The following is a 27,931-nucleotide window of genomic DNA, read 5'->3' as shown; positions in this document are numbered from 1 at the left end:
ACGAGCGCCACCTGTTGAAGTAGAGTAGTACCTAATAGTTTTTGAAGGCCAGATACTGCGGCAGCGCTCCCTAGGCCGTCACCCGTTATGAACGAGGCATGCGGCAGCGGCGACGATCTAGCTGACGTAGCGGTCATAATACACCTGTAGGCTACTGTTGTTTGTAATCTGTAAGTCGAACTGACTCCGCAGTACAGTACGATCGTATGCATCGAAACTCCACATCACTTTAAAGGCATATTAATCTGAAGCTGTATATATTGAAAGGAAACTTCCGTGATTCTGTATATCTTTGCCTGAACTTTTATGCCACATATTTTGTTTTATACAACATAAGCCAGCGCCAGCTAGTCAGCTGATGAATTCGTCGAGTGTAGCGGACAACGCCCACACACCCTGCCGGAGTTTCCCCGTTCTAAAAACACCGCGACGATCTGCGATCAAAGGTACGTGTTCGAGCTTTAAAATGTTATGTCTCATAAAAGTTAGAACGTTGTAATGGTCGATTATGGATTTGTATTAATTGGAGTGGTCGTGTGGAAAGCGCTGTTATTATGTTGAAATGCTTCCTGTCATAAGCATGTGAGTGACTGATCCATGATGTGGGGAAAAACTTCATGAATGTCATGTGCCGCTTTCAAAATTCAACAAATGAATACTAACTTTGTTAAACATACAAGTACAAGTTTAGGCTACTGCTGTAGGCTATATAATATGAATATGATTGTGGATTACACTCACAAGGGAATTATCAATTACAATTTACAGAACAGTACTTATGTTACTCTGTTCCAAATTTACAAACAACATGCTCCATATATCTTGTTATTTTGTTTACCTTTCATACTTAATTTATAACTGGATCTTATAGATAATGCAATTTATTCTGGGTTTGAGTTTAGTACAGATACATTTTGAGTGATATCAAGTTGCAATTGGTTTGAATCAATCACAAATTTTTATGAGACAGACCTGTTTTGAAATGTTTGTTATCCTCATTCTATCTCCCGGGTCTAGCTCTTAATCATTGTGCAACTATGAACTTGTGCATGAATGCCAATTAGAAGAAAGATTAAATTGTCCTTACCCCCCTCCCCCCCCCCCCCCAAAAAAAAATGATTCTGACCTATCAGAGGGAGGAAGGAAGAAGATGGGGAAGGGGAGGAGAGAGGTTTTTTTTCTTCATTTTGTGATTGTTGAAGACCAATGAGCAGTTACACCTGGGGGGTTGCAGTCTCAGAGGAAGTGGGCAGGGGGGGGGGGGGGGGGCTTGGATGGTCCTAAGAAAACATTTGAACATGTATTGGAAGACAAACATCACACCATTTACTAACATTAAAGTTCAAATAATTTGACTTATTTCAATTTCATTTTAGTCAATACGGTACTGAGTTAAAAGACATGTATATTTTTTCATTTTAACACATACCAGAATCCTTCATGTACATGTATTAACAGAAATGGAGCCCCAAGATTAGCAAGAGCATAAACACCTTAATGCAAGTTCTTCTTCTTAGATGTACAGGCCATCATGTTAATGGTGTATTTTCGCTCTTTTAAATTTGTGCTGTTATATACAGTGCTGGACTGTACTGTTTGATAATGAAGGGGTTCAAAATAGTTGAATTCATCATGGCTCGAAATGCAACGCATGCAAAGTGTCAACAATGAAGTTTGAATAATAAGACTATTCACCATATAATATCAATATAAATGCAACAGGTACAATGCATTGGATCAGTGTAGTTTGGATTGTGTTGTGTGTAGCCTAGCCATAGGTCAGCCAAGATCAGCCTTTGGCATACTTGATCTAGTAGATTTATTTATGCCAGAGACAGAGTGTCAAATGACAGTGAAAGGAATGAATACCTGTGCTCCGCCCAATGATGGAATCTTTGTGGTTACCAGTTAGATCATTTCTTTTCAAAAGTCACTAATGGAAATACGTTTTTTCTACCAATAAAATCAATGGATCAGTAAGTTGATCTTTTGGGAAAAATGTAGCTTGCAGAAGGTCTATTTCTACCAAACTTTAATCAGGGGAGGGGGGAGGGGCACAATTTCAAGATTTCTAACAGGCAAATAAGTCCCCTTCTCCAAAAAAAAAATGTGATAACAAAAAAAGAAATATTATTCTGCAAAGTGATGTTATTTTGAAGTGATACTTTCAAGTTTTGACCAGTTGATACTAGTATGTTAGTTGATAGCACCCCTGTTGGTCATCCATTATTTTCCAATGTGTATGTTATTTTATGTAAACACATTTATGTAAGGTTATTTATGAGACAGTTATGTATGTATGTAGTACTATAAATATAGTGAACATAAGTATATGAATATGAATACATAATAAGAATATATCTTGTTTGTTGACCCAGGAAACCTTGTATAATTTAAACAAAAATTGCATCTAAAAATAATACTACTGGTACTCATAAATATATAAATAATGAAAAATGGGAAGGAAAAAAAAAATCCTCTCTAGTTTACTTCTTGCAATGTAAACAACAACCAGTTTTCCTTTATTTTTCACTTCCATCTTGAAATATGGCTTCCCTGCATTTCTTAGCGATTCAACCCAGATCAAATGCCTCCGAAACCCAAGTAAGGAGGCAATCGATTTTGGTCTCCTTTTCGCACTACCTCACCCATTTCTGCATAAAGATGGGCATCTCCTTTGCGTGTGATGGCCGTAGCAGGGCTGCATATTTGCAAATTTATTCCTCTCTTCACCTGGCGTGGCTACTTGCCATGCTTCTTGGCTTCTTGCTCATTTTGCATGCATTGTGGTTGATATGTGTGCAAGTGTTTCAGAAATCAGAATATTATGTACGGATTTTCCTTTACGGCCCCTTTGTAGAGAAACTTTGTTATAAACCTGGACTGTTTGTAATAATTATGCCACAGTGATTGTCAGAGATTTACCTGACACATGTAGACCTTTCTTCTTTTCTTGTTTAAATGATGTTTAAATTTGCTTCCATAATACTTCGCTACTCTTTTTCAAATCTCACATCAAAACAATTTATTCATATTGACAATTTTAAAGACTATGGAGAACTGTTTCATTATTGTGGCAGAAAGGGGAATATAATTGGTGCAATCGATAGCTGAAATGCTGACTACTGAATAATAACTGCCTCTAGGCAGTGTACTTCAACATAAAAATGTCACAATGTATCCCAGTTTAATGCAGTAAACATACTTCAAGTTCAAAGGTTGCATGAAGTCACAATGCAGGGAATTAGACTGACAAATTTCAAATGTGTATTGCTCCTATAAATCCCCCAGGCTGTTAAGTTACTGTACACTCTAAACTGTAATCAATAGGCATGTCTTCATCAGCTCGAGATCGCCAAATAGCCTGCTATTTCTGATTTGGGAAATAATCCCGAAGTTACAAATCACGTCTTCATCAGCTTGAGATTCGACCTCAAAACTTGAAACTTGACCTTGAGAAATTAGCTCAAGATATTTTGCTAAGCGTGTGAGTAATAGTGTGAGTCTTCGGGCTGATGAAGACGCAAACTAACTGGATAATTTGCGAAATAGCTGGATATTCGGCAATCTCGAGCTGATGAAGGCAGGCCTATGGTTTCCAATAGGAGGTGGGACTTTGAGACTCTCCAATGCCACACTCGACCCACGTGAGGTAAATGGGTACCTGGTAGGATTATCCCTTGAAATGCACTGAGTACAGCTGCTGGAGCTAAAGCTGGAGTAATAATTCCCAAAGCTCTTTGGAAGCGCATAGAGACGTTGTAAAATGTGTGCGCTATATAACCGAATATTATCAATGACTAAAAGATGGAATTTAATTTTGTTAATTCTGCATTTCTTTTTATTTGTAATCTGGTTTACTTCTTCCTACTACACAATTGCAAACAAGATTTTTTAAAGCACAAAGCAAGCACCCTTGTTGTGGCTTATAAATTACACTATTTAGAGTAAAGGCCATATACAGAAAACAACAAACAAGAAACAAACAAAAAAACTGATAGATAAACAGACAGACAGACAGACATACAGTTAGGCAGACAGACAGACAGACAGACATACAGTTAGGCAGAAAGACAGACAGTTAGGCAGACAGACAGAGAGACAAACAGACAATAAACAAACAAACAATAAACAAACAAACACACAGAAAGGTAAACAGACAGAGAGACAAACAGACAATAAACAAACAATAAACAAACAAACACACAGAAAGATAAACAGACAGACAGAGACAAACAAACAAGCAGACAAAATGAACAAGCAAACACAAGCAGAGAGAGAGAAAGAGACAGACATACTGACAGACAGACAGAGAGACAAACAAACAAACAAACAGACAGACAATAAACAAACAAACAGACAACACCATAAAGAAGTAAAACTGTACTCCAAAATCATGCAAACTGTTTGCTCAGAGCCAGAAGGTCATTAATTTGAATATTTAAAAACAGACTTAGCTACCTTAGGGTTATCAACAGACTAATAGATTGTTTACTCACGGCTCAGTTAACCGCCGCAAAACAACAGTCATGATTTTTTTTAGATATGTAAAATGAATGCCATCTGCGTGCAACAAAGGACTTGTGCGTATTCACTGAGCTATGTGTTATAAGATACAGAAATGCGAAGCCAATTTTACTTTACATCATCATAAAAAATGCTGTAAGTTTGTTGCATAATTTCTGAAGTTTTAAAGGTAAAGACCAGTTATGGTCATGCGATCACATTGTGAAAGAAACGTTGTGGAATCGATCAGAAAAGGTTGATCATCTAGCATATAATGTAAGTATTGGTGTGTACTGCAAGGTTCTGGAATCATCAAAATGATAAGAAATATAGCCCAGTCTTCGTAAAGTTACAAGCACTGTACACAGAAAGATGTATATGGGACTATACGCACACGTGCGCGGAACACGTGCATTTATCTCTCACAGACCATGTAGATAACTAATTTACCAAATATATCAATTAGTAGGCAGTTTCCCGGCAAAATTTGTATCACCATGTATTAGTCAAAACATATTCTTTCACATGATTGGTAATAAGAGCTTTTATTTCATTTTTTGAAATTGGGGCATTTCCAATACTGGTCTTTACCTTTAAACAAACCATAAAATCATCCGTTAAGAGCAAGAAGGGTCTTAATCCTCTGTTAAAGTGTTTATATGAGTTAACGTCTTTCTGGCTTTAAACAGACAGAATGATAAATGGCAGGGCTGCCAGATGAAATGGCTAAGGGCGCATTATTCTTTTAGGGATGTTTTAACATGTACCGGTTAGAAGATTTCATCTGATGCAGTAAGAGACTAGTGAGAGACAAGAAGGGAGGACCTTTCGGGGGATTAGCAGCTAACCTGTTGCTAGGATACAATGTAATCCCTTTTGATCCCAGTGCCTTGGTTGATGATGTTTTTGTTGGGAGTGATCTGGAGCAAGAGAGAACATCGGATGAATCTGCTCAACAATCAGCGTGTCCACACACAACAATTTTAATCCTGAAACTCTATAAAGAAACGTTGTATAAAGGATCATCATATAGCGAACAAGGCGTCCACACACAAGAAACGTTGTATAAAGAATCATTGTATAAATTCCAGGGCTTCCACACACACACAAGAAAGTAATCCCGAAACTCTACAGCGAAACGTTGTATAGGTGCGCAGTTTGCTACTGCGGTCATGAAACGGAAGCGAAAATGAGAGGTCAGGTCTCCTTTCGCGCGAGGTCACGTTAAGCCCCGACCAGTTATACCATTCTAGTTCGACCAGTTATACTTGTTACGTCCACACACAACACATTCCGTGATTCTTTATCGAGTTCTAGTTTGAAACGATGCCCGGACCCGCGTTTCGTTATACACGTTTTGTTATACGACGTATCGTAAGTTAGCGTACACACACACAATTTCATCGTATAACTATGGGATAGTTATACAATGAATTTGCTGTGTGTGGACATGGGGTTAGAAGATCCGAGTGAAGATTACATTTAGTTGTGTTTTTATTCTTTTCTTAAATAAACACCGAAAACAGATATTCTTGCAATTCACTACAATGAGGGCAAGAAGAAAAGCTGTAGTAAAACATTTTTTTTTTTATTATAATTTTGTTATTTTGTGGTTCCAATCATCTCATGATTCTTCTCTGTTAGATGAAAAAGGGATTTGTAGGAGAAATGATAATGACCAGGATTTCAGAATAGGGGTGGGGGGGGGGGGCGGCGGGAAGGATTTAGGTTGGGCAGATCTTGGAAAAAAAACAGATGAATCAGTTCAACTAAAAATTATTGCGGAAAGATCATGTTTTGGGAAAGTGATTGCCTCTCTGTGGAAGCAAAAGGGATATTGTAGAGAAGAATTAATACTAGCAAAGACAATACCAAGAATGTCAGAGGAGGGGGGGGGGGGGGGGGGAGGGAGGGATGTTTGAAAGCTGATGTCTGTGATGAATCTGTTCAACATAGAATGTACTACAAGCAAAGATTATAATTGGAAAAGCATTTCACATTTTTGCAAGGATTTTATATAATCAAAAATTATACTCTAACCTTGTCAAGATCTCTCATTTTATATTGTCCACCTACTATTTCACAGTACCAGTAGCTTATTTTTTTCTTGCTTTTAATCAAGGAAATCCATTGTCATTTTTTTTTGCCGGGTGGGGGGGGGGGGGGGGGGGGGGATAAAATACACAAAACCCTTTGAATTATATTTCAGCACTGTTATACAAAAGCACAGCAATGTTTTTGATGGACTTTGCCTACACGAATTTCACACAACAAAAGTAAGTGAATTGACAAAGGCTCACCGAGAATCCGAGATTGTCAGGAACAATGTTATGAATGAGAATCACTTTGATAGCCGGATACCTGATTCCATTTTCTAATAACGCCCTGGTCGGCACCTTCAAAGGGAGCAGTATGGAAAGCCTCTTAGCACCCTGATTGTTTTTCTGTATTTGGGGCATCTGTTAAAGAGGAGGTCGGTTGCTCGTGAAGGTGAAAATAATTTGTAAGCTTTCTCCTTTTTTAAAAATTTACATTTTGAAGAATATTAGAGAAGCAATCACCCATGAAATAAAAAGGATTATTCTTGATATTCACTTGAAATGCCAAATATATTTGAAAAACTCTCTCTCTCTCTCTCTATATATATATATATATACAAAATGTGAAAATAGTCCCATATACTTGTTTCTGTGTCGTAGTGTGGTTTTTAGCAAGATTAAGTCAATTTCCCATCATTATGATGATTTCCCATTGCCCATTCTTGTGAACTTAAAGAAAACCTATGTATTCTCTTTCACAATGCTATTGCATGGTTAGAATTTAACTTTATTTTTAAAGGTAGGATCACCTGCATAATATACAACTAGAGAAAGAAGATTTTTATTTGTATGCCCATTCCATACACCTGTATGCAAGTTAAAGGTACCATTTAACTTGACAAACATGTTAAAAATCGGTCCTATAGGCGATTGGAAGTATGTCTATATAGGTTGTTGCAATGGTATGGAATACTACCCATCCACAGTGTACAGTAGTTATGATGACGTCTATGAACTTAGGGATATTTGTACAAGAATATATGAACAAGGCATTAGAAGGCCTTGGCATTGAGGGCTGCACTTCAATCATCGGACAGTAGGTCACATATACTATGTAGAGGGTTCAGTGACACAAAGACGTAACTCCATATTTTGCCAAAATGAGTATTTGATATAAAAATGTTCTGTAGAGGGTTCAGTGACACAAAGACGTAACTCCATATTTTGCCAAAATGAGTATTTGATATAAAAATGTTCAGAAAAATGTGGGCTTTCCAGGAAACACAATGACTTAACTCCACCCAACACCCCATTGAAGTCAATAGCTAGTGAAACATAGACTTAACTCCTTCAGGCTCAAGTGCCAAGTGGACCTCTATCTTTAAACCACTTTTTCTCAAAATGGCCAAAGTGGAGTTACGTCTTTGTGTCACTGACCCCTTCATATGTATCTGTAATCTTTCAAACATCTCTGGACTTGACCGATACTGATATATAATTGACTTTCAGCACAAAATTGGGTTCATATGACTGTTTAAATGTCAGCACATGCTAGATAGGCTTAGTTCTCTTATACCTTCTCCCTCGCCCTCCCTCGCCCTCCCTCTCTTTCTTTTGTTGGGCTGCTCGACGATCATGTCTTGTCTGAGAAGTAATATATAAATCACTAAGGATCAAAGGAAGAGCTGCCATAATTTTCTGTCAAAATGTCATACTCCGAAAGTTCATCCTTACGTTCTGCACTTTTTCCCTCGGCAATAATTCTTGTCCGATGCCTCTCAATTTGATATCATATGTCAAACATGAGAAGCTAAGTGAAAGGCCAGGGGCGGGGTAAAGAACAATTAAATTTGGGGGACATGAGATGAGTGGGAGGGGCACCTATAGATTTCTTTTTAAAGAGTTTGGAGTGTCGTGCAATAACTGGAAAAGTAGACGTTATGCATTTATTGTAAGAGGTATATTGTACAGCTTCATACAGAAAACATTGCTTGCACATTCGGAATTGGCATCTTTTTAGTTGTAGACCCCTGTTTCGTATTTTTGCATGATATGTAAGTTACAGTAAAGTTGTTTTCATTTCAAACATTATGGTTATGGATTCTCATAGTACAGTACATCTTTAACTTTATCCATAGTTATCCATCAATTCTTTTGGACATTTTTGACATTTTTTAGGTTACAAAGATTTCCCAGTTAGCAGATCTATTGGGATGTGATTCCTAGATGTAGTGTAGTAACTGGTGTTTGCTCTTGCTTAAATTTATCTTTATTTACATAACACACAAACAAATTAATGTTTAGGCTAGTGAACTCATTTGACAATGAATTTCTGAACTGGCTGAGTGTCATGTGATAGATATTGTGTAGCTCTAATGCCCTATACAGGATTATTAACCAGAGATCCTGTTTACGAAACATCATGGTTTGTAACATTAGCGTAGTTACAAGGGGCACAGGGAGGCATTATGCCACCCATCAAATTTATTTAAAAAAAGGAAAAAGAATGAAAGAGATGAAAAAGAGAGATGAGGAGAGAGAGAAATTTATGGGAAAAGGAGGAGAAAAGGAAAATGATAGAGCCCATGTACACCTGCTCATAATCAGTGGTAGACTGGTTCCCCTCCCCTCTCCCCTTTGGAGATTGCCCCCTCATAATCAGTGGTAGACTGGTTCCCCTCCCCCTCCCCTTTGGAGATTGCCCCCTCCTAATCAGTGGTAGACTGGTTCCCCTCCCCTCCCCCATTGGAGATTGCCCCCTCAATAGCTAGACTCTTGCTATGCCACCTGTAGGTTATATTCTATATTTTGTATGATCCTTGGATTTGATGATGGGATTACTTTTTATATCAATTTCAAGATGAAATACAGATGTTGGCAGAAATGCTGGTATATGACTAACTCCATGCATGCAACAGTATGTGCCATCCTCAGAAATTATATGGCGCTTGTGTCTGTGAAGCACCCTTATCTATAAAATCATATAAATACACTATATACATCAAAGAGAGCATGCAATTAAAATTAACTTTCAATATTTAAAATAGAAATACATATTGGTGCAAAAATTGAGTTAGAATACTGGGAAAAGTCATTTCACTAATTCAGTTTACCAGCTGCAGAATGTTTTATTTGAAAGCAAAGTTAAAATATGTGGATAAGCAACTGAATCTTGCTTTTTTTAAAATAGCAAGTATGTAAGATTAGTGTCACCACATTTCGGCTCCCTTCCCCCGTGAAAACAATTCCCAGGAAGATAAGAATTGGCAGATAAACTGATAGATTTGATCTATAGCGATGTCTTCAATCTTTCTTGAGATGGTTTGTTGAGCTGTCCGCACTATGAAAGTCAATCTTGCAGAAAATAGGACCTAGATCATTGTCTCTGTCAAGATTTATTTGTTGTCCCTAGAGTGCCTCTCTCGCCCCCTCTCTATCTTTATCTCTTTTGATCTCTCTCCCTTTGTTACACTCCGTCTCTCCATTTCTCCCTATCCACCTTTCTCTTCTCCACCATTATATCTTGTCCCCCCTCACTCAGTCTCTTTCTCTATTTTAAGTCTCACTGACTCTAGAATGTCCCCCATTCTCTGTCTCCTCTCCTCTCCCACTCTCTCTATTGCCCTCCCACTCTCTCTCTCCCCCTCCGTCTCTCTCTCTCTTCCCCTCCGCCTCTCTCTCTTCCCCTCCGCCTCTCTCTCTTCCCCTCCGCCTCTTTCTCTTCCCCTCCGTCTCTCTCCCCCTCCATCTCTCTCCTTTCTCTCTCTTTTAACTCTGTCTCTGTATGTGGAGCATCCAGAATACTTGACAATGTTTCATACTAATGTTGAGGTGCCTCTGAAACAGACTGAAAACACTGACAATTATGCGTCCTAATGAAATAAGGGACCCTAACATTTTTGTGAGTTTCTTACTTGGAGTTAGGGCATTTCAAAGGTGCCTCTGCAGCACCCCAATTCTCCAGTACCAAAACGATGAGAGAGAGAGAGAGAGAGGGAGAGAGGGAGAGGGAGATGACTTTAAACCGATACAGAAGACAAAGTGACAGTGACAAGCAGTAATAAGCATGTGGAGGTTTATCGAGAATGCCTTTGCGATTGGCTCTTGATAAATGATCTAAGCTTCAATTACTTTTCAGATCAGTCTTCTCTCTCTCTCTCTTTTGCTTTATTTGTCTCTCTCTCTCCATCTCAATGGACCTTTTACTGGTAGTAGGTCCATCTTCCCTCCTTCTCTTACCCTCTTATTACACCTTACCATTCTCACACTTTCTTACCATCTTCCCTTTTCTCTTCTTACTCTCCTCTTTCATCTTCCCTTTCAAGTTGAGAGACAGTTCTCTCATGTTTCGTGCAACCCTTCTTGCTTTCAAATCTTCCTTGCATTCAAATAATCTTCCTTGCATTCAAATAATTTTCCTTGCATTCAAAATAATCTTCCTTGTATTCAAAACATCTTTTTTGCTTTCAAATCTTTACTGTTGTATTCAAATTCAACAATTTTCATTACTTTCAAGTTATCCTCTTCCCTGCTTTCCAGACTTTTCTCTTGATTTCGGACGATCAGTTTTGCATTCAAGCTATCTTCCTTGCATTCAAACTATCTTCCTTGCAATCGAATCACCTTCCTTGCATTCAATTCATCTTCCTTGCATTCAAATCATCTTCCTTGCATTCAATTCATCTTCCTTGCATTCAATTCATCTTCCTTGCATTCAAATCATCTTCCTTGCATTCAAATCATCTTCCTTGCATTCAATTCATCTTCCTTGTATTCAAATCCTCATCACTGCTTTCAAACCTACCTCAACACCTCTGAATATCCTCCCTTTCTTTCTTTCTTCCTATTTAGGACATTTCCATTTTCCTTAAGACATTTCCTCTTTATTTAGTCTTTTACCTTGTCCAGGTATTACTTGTCATACCTCTACGGTTCCTCTCATCCTGTTCTTCACCCTCAGAGGGCCTACATGTACATGTATATATACCCTTACACATTTCCTAGATTTTCCAGTCACTTTAGAGTGTCTGAAGATACCTCTGATGACAGCATTAGAGACATATTAATTAAAGCCCCGTGTGTCAGAAAGCCCCTTGAGCCGTCAGGTTCTGAAGAATTTCACAAGCCAAAACAGATTGGATTTGTCTTCGATTTTCAAGAGGCCCTAACTCATCTCTTTGATCAAATTCCATGTTCACTTAGGCCACATTCAGACTTACATGTATAAAGGCCCAGTCACACTTTGCCTTTTTACTATAACGATAAATTTTGACCAAATTGCTTTCCTGTTTTTAATGTTAAAAATAAATAGGAAATCATAAGTCAGACCTCATTGGTTTACGCTACTGAGCCTGCGTCAATGATTTTATCCTCTCCTTGAGATGATGGGATCATTTGAGAAATTTCTAGAGGACAAGCCTCAGCGATAATTTTTGTTAGCTATTAATTGCACTCCTGCAACGGTTTTCATAACACTACAGTCTATTGGGGAAAATGAGTATGGTAAAACCTGTCACTCAAAGATTTTTACTTTTTTGAGGCACTTCTTGATCATTTTGAAGTGCAATTTTTTTAGGGCTTCACTATTACACCATATCACAGACTGATAACACGTACAGTGTATGGCTGTGCATCTCAGATTTAACATTGTTAAACGATGCCTTTAAGCAGTTGAAATGAAATTGACTTCACCGTTTTTTCTCTCGAGATTGCAATTGATTGCTGGCTCTAAGACACTTTGGAGGGACTACAATATAGGCTCTTGAAGCTCCATATTCTTCAATAGTTTTGGTAAAAATAAGTGCTTCTGAGTAATTTTTTTTGTAAATACAAACAAGGTATCCCCTTTAGAATAGGCATTTTCACTCTGTTTGAAATTCTTTTATGGGCATAGATATCTTAATTTTAATTTGTATGTATATTATAAGAATAGTAGTCAGTGAGATATTATTAATATAAACATGTAATGATACAGGGCATGAGGCATGAGGGTTAGTTATCAATCAAGCTGGGCTCCACCCTATCATTTCTAATCGGGGGCCTGTATTTACATGTGAAGTTTCTGTTTGCACACAAGCCATGTAACAGTGTCAACATTGTGGGGTCCATAATTTGACAGGCCCATGTGCACAAGATGCTGATCAGATGCTGATCAGATTTTACATTGTATTACCTTGCCTGTCATATCTATATATTTTGAAACTTCGTGGTCGAGTGGATACGTCGCCAGACTGTCGATCACAAGGACCGCGGTTCGAATCCCGCCGCGGCACTAATGTCCTTTGGCAAGACATTGATCTACATTTGCCACACTCCACCCATGTGAAGTAAATGGGGATCGGTAGGAAGGAATTCCTTAATTGCTGTGAGCACCGAAATCGGTAGCCTAGCAGAGCCGGGGTAATATTGGAGGGCTTTGAGCACCCTGCAGGGTGGATACATGTATGTGCGCTATATAAATATCCAATATTATTATTACTATTATTATTTTCCGTACATTATACTAGATTTGAAATCTTTAATTTTTGTGTGTAATCTACGCTTATACGCTTGTAAACCAAAACAAAAATTAAAAACAAAAAAGTTTTTTGATGTAAATGTGTAACAAATAATCTTCAAACTTCAAGTGTAGGGTCCTGCTTGAAAGAGGGTCCATCAAATTTAGGCCTGGTATTATATGCGTTTGATAGGGGCCCCCAGTCCCCCCCCCACCCTTGCATGCAACCTTCATCCTGTATCTTGCTTTTCATTACAAATGTTTATTCAACCTCATTTTACTTCAAAAGCAAGTGTAAGTACCCTTGCATAACTGTCACCCAGGCTTGAGGGTCTCATCTTGGTGCCACCATCTATTCTATCCCTCTTGGTGGTTGCTAAGCAATGCATCTGTTTCCATCCTCCATCCTCCTCTTTCTTCACCATCCAGGAGAGGTTTGTTATGCCCTCCACCACTAAAGATACTTCTCAAGATCGTCTATCTTACCGGTTGACCAACCCAATAACCCATGATCTGGTTGCAGTTGCTAGGCGATAATTTCCTGCAATAACCAAATAACTAACCTCAAACCCTGACTCAACACTATACCTAATTATAACCCAACTAGCAATTACTGACTAAACCTAACTTTAAACCCAGTTGTAGCCTCAACAATAACCCTATACTTTTTATGAAACATTGCAAAGCCTGGAGCATTCATAACCAAATGTTGGATCAAAGTATTGTCATGTTAACATGATTGGATTAGAAGGCTGAACATATGAGTTCAATTCATGAGCTCAGGTGAAAATGATTTAAGCTACCATGAAATAATAGTTAAAGGAGTTTTGGTCTGTTGTTCATATCTCAACAATTTTTAGATTTCAATGTATGTTTAAAAAGCTTAACGCTGGATGTGTATTATATGGAATGGCATGCAAGTACAAATATATTCATTTTTTGTTTTATATTCATTGGTGGATTTTATTTGTTTTTTGTAGTATTTAATTTTAATACTGATAATAGAACAAAATTGCCAGGAAAATAATTGCAATTGATCAATATATTGACCATATGAAGAATCAACCTACCCCACCCTCCCCCACCCCTCCCCCTAAAAAAAGAGATGGAAATCCTTTTTCCATCTCCAAGCAGCTTTTCCTCAATCTTTCTCCATCCCTTATCACTCATCTGTATTTATGTGGTCCATTATGTGGAGCTTACATCTCATCTCAGACATGGTGACAGGGATGCACTCCTCAACTATCCTCCATCTCGTTCTTCTAGGAGCATGACGGAGTCGAGAAAAAACACAAGATGTAAGAAAAACATCCTGAATACATTAATCCAATTTTGAGGCTTGGCGGTTGAAGCTTCGCCTGTTGTCTTATACGGTGGATTTTCTTCTTCAAAGTTCTGTATTTAGACTGTCTTCTGTCAGGAGGGCACTACTTGTAAACCCGAGCTAAATATTACAAATTGTTTTTCTGATCGAGTGCCAGAAAGATGTCAGCATTCAGTAAAATTTTACATTGTGTTTACTGTTAATGTCTTAACGCCCTTCTGCTTCTCAATTAATAACATTATTTCTACTGCATTTTTTTCTTAATTTTTTTCTTAATTTGTGAGGAGCCAGAAGAAGAAACCCAAAAGACCTATCTTGATTTCCCAGCAGCATTATATAAATGGCATGAATCAATGTTGCTATTGGAACAATATGTTAAGAGCCAGAGAGGTGTTAATTCTGTGTTAAATTATATTGCCCTACAGTGTGTGAGTTTGGATTGAACTGCTGGGTATACCTTCAATTCTTTATACATTAAATTGTTGTTTTAGGTCCCCATGGAGTAAAATAATAATAATAATAATAATAATAATAGTGTGTTTTTGTATAGCGCTCATGTCTGTCATACGTGACATTCCTGGCACTCCCAATTATTACCCTGGCTTTATAGCACGGCTGCCATACGGCATTGCCATACGGCGCTCTAGCATTTCAAGGAATTCATTCCTGCCAGGTACCCATTTACATCACCTGGGTTGTGTGGATTACTTTCTGAAGTATTGTAGGTGATTTCTTGCTGTATTGAGCAAAAAAACAATGCTTTTATCTAGTTTCATACATCTTCCTATATTCCTGACGTATATTTTTCAGCCCATGTGTATATGTATTATATCAGTCCCTTAATTTGTATGGATCTAGTTCTTGTGTATTATTTTCCTAGGGCTTGTTGATATAATCTGGGCACAATTTACATTTTTCCAGGGACTTTATGAGATTCAAGACTCATAAGATTTGTGGGAAAGAGGAATTGGGCAATAGATTGTGGGAAAGAGATAGAGAAAGAAAGAGACCAAGAGGAGAGGAGAGGAGAGGAGAGGAGAGGAGAGGAGAGGAGAGGAGAGGAGAGGAGAGGAGAGGAGATAAAAAAGCATATAAATATTTTTTCACTCTCATTTGTTTGATCTTCCACTCAAAAAAGAAAAATTACAGCAGCTTTAGTTTGCTAGTATCTCAATATTTATTGCCTAAAATCAAAGATATTTTATGGAAAGTTTTTTTTGACATTGGATTTAAAGTTTATCTGCTGTAGTTTACAGGAGGGATTAGACCGCTCTGCAAGGTCACTGGACAGGTGGTTATCTCATCAACTCAGCTCTCAGTAAACATAAGAAAAAGAGGATCATGGGGGACCAATGGTCACCGATTAGGCATTGTCTGTTATATAGAGGGCGCAAGTAGCTACCAGTAGTGCAGTGGGCCTTTAAGAGTGATAAAAGTAAGGATTTTATTTGTACAGGCATGATAAACAGTTAAAAACATGTTCCACTGCTCAGGGGCTCGTGTAGTATCAAGTTGCATGTTGGATCATATTGATACAAGCCAGAGTATGGTACCGATCGATCCAAAAAGCAATTTGTGCTTTGACAAATACACTCCAAGACATTTTGGACAAATTATCTGTACTATTATATTCGTATTGATCTGTGTGCACTTCAAATGATGCATTCCAGCCGAGATGATTCAACCAGGAGCAGTACTCGAGGGGCCTTTAGTGAATGTATCTAGCTTGAAGCAAACAAGATACCGGTAGTGCTATAGAAGTATAATATATTTGTTTTTTTTGTCGTTGAGATTTACAGGGAGAAAAATATGAAATTTTTGATTTTCATGTATTTCATGATATTGTTTGTAAGTTGCAAGTGAATAATTGAAGGAACTGGCGACCAAAATTATAATTTGTACATTGAATCCTCTCCAATTGAGTGGACCACATAATGGTAGTAATGATATTCTGAGTTTTTATAATGCTTGATATATCAATGATGTCTCTATTCTTAAAAGCACTTTCAGATATTACCAGATTTAGGCTTACCCACAAACAATTCATGCACATTCTCCTCTACTTGGGGAGCATTCCAGCCAGGTGCCATTTTACTGATGCTCACAATGCTGAGCAAATGACAACGACTTTATCATCCTATCGGGTACCCATTAAACACCTGGGTGAAGAGTGGAAAATGTGGATAAATGTCTTGCCACAGGCATTATTGCCAGGCTGGGATTAGAACGCTCATCTCTTGCATTGAGAGTCAAGTAAATGAACCACTATAACATAATGCCTCCACAACTCGCCACCCCCACATCATAGTTTATCTCCTGTAGATGTCAACCTACTATTAAAGGCATCGTTTAACAATGTTAAATCTGAGATGCATGGCCCTACATATTTTATTATCAGTGTCTGTGATATACACTGTAGTGTAATATTTAAGCCCTAAAAAATATCGCGCTTCAAAATGATCAAGAAGTGCCTCAAAAAAGTAAAAATCTTTGAGTGACCGGTTTTACCATACTCGTTTTCCCCTATAGACTGTAGTGTTATGAAAACCGTTTAGCAAACGCAAAATTTGATTTTGATTTCCAATCATAAATATCTTGATAATCAGAAAGGCGATCGGCTTGTAAAAGTCATGGGGTTCCTGACTGACCTAAAGGTTTATAATTATCATTGCAGCATGAGCTAAATCCAGGATTTTGTTTCAGAATGTGAGACAAAGTTACCGGATCCCTTTAATGGTGGATCCAGGATTCTCTGACAAGGTCCCCTTAAAAACAGATTTGGGTTTTGCCAGGGTGCATGTTAGGGGTCACATGCCTCCACACATGCCCTTGTATCCGAGGCCTTTTAATTTTTTACTTTAGAAACATGGGATCTAGGATGCATTAGGTTTTAAGTTTATTTTAATCACTTTTCAAAGACAGCTTTTTTTTAAATGGTGGAAAACGAAAATGTTGTCTTGGTGTATGTTTTAACTAATTACAAACACATAATAATCCAATGTTTAGAGAAGTATGCCGGGGAGACTCACGTCATAGAAGTAATGATATTATCAAGGAGCGCTGCACTTTTGTCAGAAAATGTCATTAACACTTCAGATCCACAGTGGGACAATTAAACCACTAATTTATTGCAAGCTTCGTTATTGCCAACGCTTCAATTAAGTCTGATACAGCTTCACATTCAGAATGTTAAATCTCCTGCTATCACTTCATTCACATGAATGCATACATGGGACTGTACGTGTTGCTAAACGTTCGTTATTACATTAATCATGCATATACTTTAGGGAATTTGCCTCGGCTTTATTGAATCAACGATATAGGTTTAGGTATAGAACTTTACAAAAATTGACATTTTCCCCAAAAAGCCTAACATTCGCAGCTAACGTCAGCTGTTATCCTAATGGCGGACTGATGAGTATTAAAGAACAAGTCAGGAGAGCTGAGGTTTTTGTTTCCAGTTCATCGTGACTGTGCCATGGACCAGTGATGGCCTGGTGGTAGAGTTGCTGCCCGGCAAGCAGTAGATGGCAGGTTCAAATCCTTGTTTGTAATTACAAGATCGATCACGCAATCTTTAAATCTATTTTCCAGCTGCAAGTAAAAAAAAAAGATTAAAAAAAAAGGATAGAGTTTAGGGTCAGTTTTGCCGTTGTTGTTTTGTTCAGGTTTGAGTTCGGTATGGCCATGTGAGGATAAGGATAGTGTATGATACAGACCACAGAGCAAGTGTCACCAGAAAATGTGCTATAGAAGTGTTGGTGCGGGCACCTATCTTGACGATTACTTATAGTCATCTTGGCTGATACATGTATCTGTTCTTGAGTGCTATGATGTTAGGGTCAGTTCTTTAAAAATAAATTAGGTAATTTCCACTCATAAACAGATAATATCTGGGAAGCATCCAATCCTTAATCTAACCTAAAACCCATGCAAAAAACCTCAACCCTTACCCTATACTCTTGATGAAAAAATTCCAGAGTAATTGGTGCCAAAGCAAATGTTGGATCACCAGCATGGGCATGTTCCTTGGTAACATGCTGAACTTCATAAGCAAATTCTGCATTGCTGTCTGAATTAACTCCCGATGCCGAAAATGTTGGTCCTGATTTTGATGCCATTTTGGGCTGGTTCGTTAGACGTCGTTACACCTAATGGCAGAGTTATGAATACATGAGGGAAGCAATGTTCTTGTGTATTCACTTCGCATGCCATGCTTTATGCAAGTACATGAACAGTCACCTAACCAAGCAGAGCAAATAGGCTAAAGTAGATTAGGTTCCGGACTGAATTCATTGCAAAATGCATTAACCTTTTCAGTGCTGCAGGATTGCACGTAGTTCACATTGCATGCATGTACAGTTAAGAATTAAAGTATCGATACCCTAACCAAGTTTTTGTAAATTTTGAAGTATGTGAAAAATTGATATGTCCCATTTTACGTTTCTTGAGAATATGACATATTAAAGCTTTCATATAGAAGTATTCTACAAAGGCCCTAATTCAACCGGTCCACTTTTCATTCTTGTATTTAATATAAAAAATTAAAAACAAATACCAAATTTACAAGGAGTATGAAATAATTCGGTTGTTACCTGTATATGTTGTATGTTAAGAGCCAAAACCCAGAGAGGTGTGAACTAATATACTTTGACAAAGAGTTACATTGTAACTTAATACTTTTCTTGCCTCAGCAGATGATATTTTGATTTGTAATGAAATATTTGTTAATTTTACTTCAACATCTTAAAACAAGGCTCTGCCACTTTTTCAGAATGAATTCCACCAGGGGGGCGTTTCACAAAACTTGTCATCAGTGACAAATGAAAATTTGTGTTATAAGCTACTTGCTACTTGCTTCTGATTGGTTATCAGCAGATTTGTCACTGATTTTTGTCATTTGTCATTCAAAAAAGGCTTTGTGAAACGGGTCCCTGGTCAACCCTCTGACGCGATGCGGGATCCCGCTTTGCCGGAGCACTTATCCAGAACCAGAACTGTCATTAGCCCTGAAAGTCAAGACAGTATCATGAATTGATTTCCAATTAAATTCCATGATTGAGTATACTGTATTAAGAGGAACATTGACAATATAAACCAGCGCTCTATCATAACAGGATGGTTTTACATGTTGAATACCTGTTCTCTCACAAGAAGTACGCTCAAGAAATAGTATAATACTACACCTGTATAAGGTAATGTTTGCCCTGACTGTTTTATTTGCTGAACTCTGAATCAGACTCTGGGCAGACGCCTCCCTATGCACGCACGCTTTCACATCTTCTTTTTTTAATGAATATTCATTAATTCATAAAAACATGGAAAATGAGACGGAAAATCTTTGATTTGAAGGTCTCTATTTCTTTTTAATGCAAGAGAAGCAGATGAATTATCAGCTTAGATTTCACGATGGAACCCTGTTTGTATCAAGAGCAACACTGAAAAGGACATGCCTGAAGAATTAGTTTTAAAAAAACACAACTTTCGTTGGGTAGCATTTGTAATTAAACACAGTCTATATATGTGATATGGTGTAATATTGAAGCCCTAAAAAATTGCACTTCAAAATGATCAACAAGTGCCTCAAAAAAGTTGAAATCTTTGAGTGACCGGTTTTACCATACTCGTTTTCCCCCATATGACCGTTTATCAAACAAAAAATTTGATTTCGATTTTTAATCATAAATATATTGATAATCGACTTGCGATCGGCTTGTAAAATATGTGGAGAACAATCATACGGCTTACCCCGATTCATCAGGTGATTGTATCACATGACCTTTCGTAAAACGAAAGCGAAAGCTCATGTGAAGATGTACAGGGTAAGGACATGACCTTTCGTAGATTTGCCGTAGGGTTTTCACAAAGTGTCGGGTAAATTGGACCAGACCATATGTAGATGAGAGGGATTTATTTCACAAACATTAACCTGATATTTCATGAATAAAGGGGCATGTTATCCCAAATGGTCTGGTAAGACTACCACCCAACATGTTTTTTTTCTTCATGTCAACCTTTAAAAGTGAGAAAAAGTTCAAGTTCCCCAAAGATATATCGATTCAAGTACAGCCAATGGATATCATTGTAAGGAATACATTTAAATCCAATGAACTGAGTGGTTCACGATAAAGCTTGTGGGACAGAAGGGATTCAGTAGTCAACGAGTTAAACCTAGTGGTGTGATATCTTACTCGTGAATCATGTTTGTAAACTTGTGGCTTAGCAAGGATTCTGGTTCTTCAAATTGGCAACTCAATATAAACATGGCTAATACTGCTGACAAATTGACATGCTCTGGTGACTGACAGAGATATCAATCATCCCACATTGCCTAATTACATGTCAAAGCGTAATCTATTTCATAGACAGTAGTAAATTTGTTTCACTAATACGATTATTGATCGGGATGGATCAAGCCCTATTAGAACTCACTGTTAGCGCATGATCATATCGTCCTTGTTTTCACGAAGTGACGGTAGTGAGGAAAATCGTAACGCAAAGTGAATGCAATTCTTTTTCACTACCGTCACTTCGTGAAAACAGCGACGATATATGCCCTAATTTGCATAACCAAATCGAGAAGGTCTTTGAAAGCTTTGTTAGATGAACACTTGCTTGCCCGAAGTCATTGCATGGGCAAGTGATTCGAAGCGCATGAAGCATGCGCTGCTTACGGTGCTTCATTGTTTGTTACATTATACTGAGGATGTCTCCTAGCTTTGACAGTAATTGATGATAGTTTGCTAAGGAGCCCATCTCATGTTGAACACCCCCCTCCTTGTCCCCCTTTGCTAAACACTCCATCTTCGACCAGTTGTTGTGCTAATTGATTCCTCTTGGCAGATGAGTCGCGCTGATTGAATTTCACGGCACCGAGCCATGAACATCAATAATGCGCAGTCCTCTGGATTTACATGTATAGTCGTAGAGAGGCCAACGGTCAGAGGCATATGTCGGAATCTCTCCCCTCCCCCCGTATGCACGAGTGGGTCGGCACGGACGGTGAATCGGGACAACTGCAATTAATCGTAAAAGGTAGACCATGCCAGGGAATGCTGGGGGGCTGGTTGAGGGGCAGCGATGTGTTTTACCATAGACGTAATTACGTCTATGGTTTTACAGTTAGATTAAAGATTTCTTGCTTTTCGGTGACGTGACTGTAGCAGGTGCAATTGCTTAGTCTGATTTCAGACCTAGAGGCAAGTGTTTTTGTCATCCCAGATGGTTCTCTTAGTGTAGACCATGGGCCCTGTTTCATAAAACTTGATATCAATAACAAGTTACAAGCTACTGTTATAAGCTACTGAAATCAAGGCATCTGATTGGCTGAGAGCAAATTTATCATAGAAATTAAGCATTTGTTATAGATAAAAAGTTTTATGAAGCAGGCCCCTGCAGTCACCTGTCAGCCTCCTCTACAGCTCTCCTATCCTCATCCATCTTCGTTAGAAACCTAAGTCTAAGTGATACAATGTTTGCTGAAGCATTGTGGGATTCAAGGCTAATTCCCGAGGACTCATACAAATTGGATGTAAGATTAAGCACTTGTCAGCCATCTTAAGATAAAAGTCAAGTTCTGGCCAATGCATGTTATACATTGTGAAAGAAACTGTCTGAAACTGAAAGAGAGAGCTCAAAATTTTGTTTCTTCACCATTTTGTTTCTTTCACCTTCACCTTCACTCAACATTCTTTTTCAATGCCCATATCTCTTGTGATTTGTCATGCCATATATGGTTGGTTCTTTTCTTATACTTGGGTTTAGTTTCTGAAGACTGGCGTGTTTCTCAGAGGCAGTTCCTTTGAAGGAAATTGTCGGGAGATTTGAAACATCAAATGCTTTAGGGAACATAGCTCTTTAACCTGTTGGATACTAAGCTGGTGATAATCAGACGAGAATCAATGGGAAAAGTGTGCCATACCACAAATAAATCTTAAACCGTTCAGGTCAATATTATTATCATATTTAATTTTAACTACAGTTATTTTAAATAGCCCATTTTCGTAAATTAATCAAATTTAATGTATAAATATTTGTTAAGTGCCATGTTACAAATTATTTGATTCATTAGTTATGAATAATTGTATTTCAATAGTCAGAATGTGAATTACATACATTTCGTGTTGTTAGTCTAGACAAGCCATAATGTTTGTCCTACCTAGCAACAATTGAAGTACGCAATTCACATTCTGACTTTTGACAAACACTATTTGTAACAGGTGAATTAAATAATTTGTAACAGGTGAATTGAATAATTTGTAACAGGTAAATTAAATAATTTGTAACATGGCACTCACCGGTAACAAATATTTATGCATTATATTTGATTACATTACGAAAATGGTCTATTGTTATAACATGTAGCTCATTTACATCCTCAGTCAAACCGTCAAACCGACCAGACTGATGAGACTGATGGCAGTCCAACAACAGACTTAACAAAATATGCTATAATGCTGCATGGCCAAGAATCGGATGGTATCACAAACAGTTTTGAGTTGTTTTTTGGCCGATGTGAATGGGGTTTTAATGCCATTTTGCTCAGTTCGGTATTTCAAGGTCATTCTAAATGAACAACTAAAGTATTGACTAGAAACTTGATTTGCCTAGATTATATTCTTCTCAAAATGACATTGATACAAACTGGAGAAGTTAAAAGTATGAGAACGTTACGGAATGCTTCAACCGATTTTTCACTACTAACGGCACATATGTTCCTGGTTCAGTTTCTGCCTGAAATCAAATTAAAAAATGTTACAGCACAATTGCATGATGGCTTCTAGGTTACGGTACCTGTGCAAAATTTAATAGAGTGAAAATAGTAACTTGCGATCAATTGTGGTGCAGTTAGAAGTTTGTCAGGAATGATTTCTCTCGCTTCAACGATCTAATTCGTTTGAACTGGATTGTGGTATTGACTCTAGGCTTTGCGGGAAGCTAGATTTTCAATTCTACCCTTTAATTATCGCAGATTATGTAGCATTCCCTCTAAGGTGATTGGTCTTGGGTTTAATGTTCATGAATACTCCCTTTGGTCAGAATGGAAGAGGAAACATGAAGCAGCGATTGGAAATCAAGCTCAAACTGTTTTCATGCTCACTTCGGTAGAGGGTTCTACCTGGTCCAATCAGACTAATATTCTGGGTTAGGATACTTCAAGCAATGGTTGGAAATCAGTTAAGATTCTCTTTTCGTATTTAGTTCAGTTTGGTCTTTATTTCACTACCAATAAGGCCAAATTAAAAAAAAAACATGTTTAGCGTCCTGCCTTTTTGAAAAATAGGAAGGAGGAGGCTCTTTTAATTTTTTTTCAAAATGGCCGCACGGTACATTTTCCCTTACAGTCGGGCTATTTTTCAAGATGGCTGCCGACATTTTTTAAATTAAATTAAAAAAAAAAATCAGAAATAGAATCATTTTAGCAGTGTTTTTCATTTTTTTTTCTTTAAAAAAAAAAATAAAAAAAAATAATGGGAGGCGTCCCCCCCAAAGGAAGCAGGCGGGGACGCTAAACATGTTTATATTTTTTAAATGGCCTAAATGCAACATACATAAAATATATACAGTACACACCAGTGCAATATCAGCAAAAGTCAATACAGAGCAATAATAGACAAAAACAAATTATGAGAAGGAGGGCTCAACAAAAATGAGGAAATAGCTGTATCATACAAATGAACAATATATACATGACTCTAATATAGCAAACAGACAAACAAATAAAACAAGGAAACAAACCTGCGATATATAACATTTCACATTATGAATATAAACTTAAAAACTATAGGGTTCATTCACTGGGAGATGAGGTTGAGTCTGGATGTATATAGGGTGCGTTTAATCGACACTTTTTCACCCTAGAATCACGGTTTCTAAAGACGTTTAGTTTAAAACGCAATGCGTTCAAGCGATTTTTTCGTCGGTCGTAAAAATAAACGTGTTTGAAAACACAAACATGAAACGCTGAAAAAGATGCGTTTTGTATCATGATTCAAAAGAATCACGGTCGCTAAAATTCGATTGAACGGACGGAGTTCTCAATCATGATTGTATGACGAAGCCTCTTCCGGTTTGGGAAAAACCGCGCGCCCGCTTTGCATGCAATTTGCGTTCACTATACCATCGTGGCCTGTTCCGTTATGTTATTCATTGTTTTTCCTTCTATCATTTTCTCTTTCTGTCTTTCCTTATGTTATTCTTTGTTTCTTCCTTCTATTCTTATGTTATTCTTTGTTTTTTTCCTTCTATCACCTTTTCTTATGTTATTCTTTGTTTTTATCATTCTATCATTTGCTCTTTCTGTCTTTCCTTATGTTATTCTTTGTTTCTTCCTTCTATACTTATGTTATTCTTTGTTTTTTCCTTCTATCACCTTTTCTTATGTAATTCTTTGTTTTTATCATTCTATCATTTGCTCTTTCTGTCTTTCCTTATGTTATTCTTTGTTTCTTCCTTCTATTCTTATGTTATTCTTTGTTTTTTTTCCTTCTATCACCTTTTCTTATGTTATTCTTTGTTTTATCATTCTATCATTTGTTCTTTCTGTCTTTCCCTATGTTATTCTTTGTTTCTTCCTTCTATACTTATGTTATTCTTTGTTTTTTCCTTCTATCACCTTTTCTTATGTAATTCTTTGTTTTAAGCATTCTATCATTTGCTCTTTCTGTCTTTCCTTATGTTATTCTTTGTTTCTTCCTTCTATACTTATGTTATTCTTTGTTTTTTCCTTCTATCACCTTTTCTTATGTAATTCTTTGTTTTTATCATTCTATCATTTGCTCTTTCTGTCTTTCCTTATGTTATTCTTTGTTTCTTCCTTCTATACTTATGTAATTCTTTGTTTTTATCATTCTATCATTTTCTCTTTCTGTCTTTCCTTATGTTATTCTTTGTTTCTTCCTTCTATTCTTATGTTATTCTTTGTTTTTATCATTCTATCATTTGTTCTTTCTGTCTTTCCTTATGTTATTCTTTGTTTCTTCCTTCTATACTTATGTTATTCTTTGTTTTTTCCTTCTATCACCTTTTCTTATGTAATTCTTTGTTTTAAGCATTCTATCAATTTCTCTTTCTGTCTTTCCTTATGTTATTCTTTGTTTCTTCCTTCTATCATCTTCTCTTATGTTATTCTTTGTTTTTATAATTCTATCACTTTCTCTTATGTTATTCTTTGTTTTAATCATTCTGTTACTTTCTCTTTCTATCTTTCCTTATGTTATTCTTTGATTCTTCCTTCTTTCACCTTCTCTTATGTTATTCTTTGTTTTAATCATTCTATCACTTTCTCTTTCTGTTCTTCCTTATGTCATTCTTTGTTCCTTCCTTTTTCACATTCTCTTTCTGTCTTTCCTTATGTTATTCTTTGTTTCTTCCTTCTATTTTTATGTTATTCTTTGTTTTTTCCTTCTATTACCTTCTCTTTTGTTATTTTTTGTTTCTTCCTTCTATTCTTATGTTATGCTTTGTTTTTTCCTTCTATCACCTTTTATGTAATTCTTTGTTTTAAGCATATTCTATCACTCTCTCTTTCTGTCTTTCTGTCTTTCCTTATGTTATTCTTCGATTCTTCCTTCTTTCACCTTCTCTTATGTTATTCTTTGTTTTAATTATTCTATCGACTTTATCTTTCTGTCTTTCCTTATGTTATTCTTTGTTTCTTCCTTCTATCACCTTCTCATTCTTTGTCTTATTATTGCGATCTATGCTCAAAACAGCAGTCGATAGTCGGCCGTAAACAATTCCAGAAAGCGCGCGCCGAAGTTCCTGGGCCATACTGCGCAGTGTGATGCGCAGTGGTTTGGCTCGCAATGAGCTAGAATCAGCGTTGATGAAACATCGCTTGAACGCAAACCGCAGTGACCTTGCTTTTTGTAACGGCGTTTTGAATTGTGATTCATGTTTGTGATTCTAGCTTCGAAAATTCGATTGAACGCACCCATAGTCCAGAGTGTTGGTTATCTCCGTGATCCACATCTGAAATTGGACAAGTAAAATTCAATTGATTAATTTTGTGTGTGGGTGCAAATATTTTTAGCTCGATACCACCACACAAGGATACTCCGTGCCTAGGCTTTGTTCCAACACAAGTGACAATTTCGCGTGCGGTGGATTTTCATAAAAGGTTTTGTTAGCTCAGTTTACATATTTTCGTTTCAGTCAACTTGACATTTCCTCATGCTTCAGGCATTTTATTAATAGTTTGTACACAATAGTCTGCAAACCTAAAGTGAAGATTCTGGTCACAAAACTTTTAAGTTTACTAGAAGTATATATTTGTAAAGCGCCGTTGATTAAGGTTTACTCCAGCTTTTAGTGACAACAAATACTTGTTAGGCTTGTACATGTATGTAACAAAACTTTGCATATTCATTGTTTCAGTCTGTATGAACCCCCTTCCCCTGTTGGTGGTAGTGGATCAATGTTTAACTCTGAGGTTTCAGAAACGTAAAGTTTAAAACTACCATGGTTCCGTGTGAACGTAGCTTGTTACATATTTGTATTTTATCCGGTTTCTCTTTCTATTTCTTTCACTCACAGGGGGAATACCAGCCCATTATAAGGGACTATATATATATCAACACAACCGCATAGATTGAAGCCATCTTGTGTGCTATCCTTTTGTTGTTGTTCATGGATATCGTTTGGAGGTCAGTTATGACATATTTATTGTTTCAGTCTGTGTAAACCCCCCCCCCCCTGTCATTGTTAGTGGATCATTGTTTAACTCTGAGGTTTCAGAAACTTAAAGTTTAAAACTAACATGGTCTCGTGTGAACCCCCCTGTCATTGTTAGTGGATCATTGTTTAACTCTGAGGTTTCAGAAACTTAAAGGGGGGATCGCCAGTTTCCATGTGCAGAAGGCCATAATTCGCTGACACCAGACTTGGTGGAAATACCATTAATGGGGGTACAAATTTGCACACAGCAAACCCATAGTCCAGTCAAGAATTATACCCCCTAATCTCTCGGAGAGCTCGAGAGTCTTCGGGCAATTCAAAGCATTACATAAGGTCCAATGGTCATAAAACTCAAGGCTAACCCTGGTGATTGACAACACCTGTTATTGGGTAAACACCCGAACGGTGTCGAATTCCCCATGAGAGCGACTACTCAGTGACTTTAAAGTTTAAAACTACCATGGTCTCGTGGGAACGTAGCTTGTAACATATTTGTATTTTATCCGTTTCCTCTTTCTATTTGTTTCACTCACAGGGGGAATACCAGCCCATTATAAGGGACTATATATATATCAACACAACCGCATAGATTGAAGCCATCTTGTGTGCTATGCTGTAGGGGTTGTTCATGGATATATATAACATTTGGAGGTAAGTTAATGACACATTTGTCTCATATTTTTTGTTTCATCTACTTGACTGTCACATACTCATGTAATTGCAAATGATATGTGACAGCAGCATACATGTACATACAGCAAGATGAAAATTATGTGGGAGGAGACTGGGGTGCACAAGCTCATATCTTCAGTACCCCACAACCCTAAAACAAAATATTGCTGTCTCCTAACCTACATGTATCAATTGTCTTTTTGAAGCCAGAAGAGT

At 37.3% G+C, this 27,931-nt stretch overlaps 1 long non-coding RNA gene across 1 annotated transcript; it reads left to right on the top strand.

Annotated features, from left to right (window-relative positions):
• The first annotated feature begins 34 nt into the window (after positions 1-34).
• Positions 35-27,931, top strand: LOC115922741. Its single transcript, XR_004063589.1, has 3 exons — positions 35-446; positions 26,903-27,012; positions 27,579-27,931. It is a non-coding gene; the product is annotated as an uncharacterized LOC115922741 (long non-coding RNA).

The sequence above is a fragment of the Strongylocentrotus purpuratus genome, unplaced genomic scaffold, assembly GCF_000002235.5.
Source record: "Strongylocentrotus purpuratus isolate Spur 01 unplaced genomic scaffold, Spur_5.0 spur5_scaffold_12, whole genome shotgun sequence".
Taxonomy (NCBI): domain Eukaryota; kingdom Metazoa; phylum Echinodermata; class Echinoidea; order Camarodonta; family Strongylocentrotidae; genus Strongylocentrotus; species Strongylocentrotus purpuratus.
This window is presented reverse-complemented; position numbering and strand designations above follow the sequence as displayed.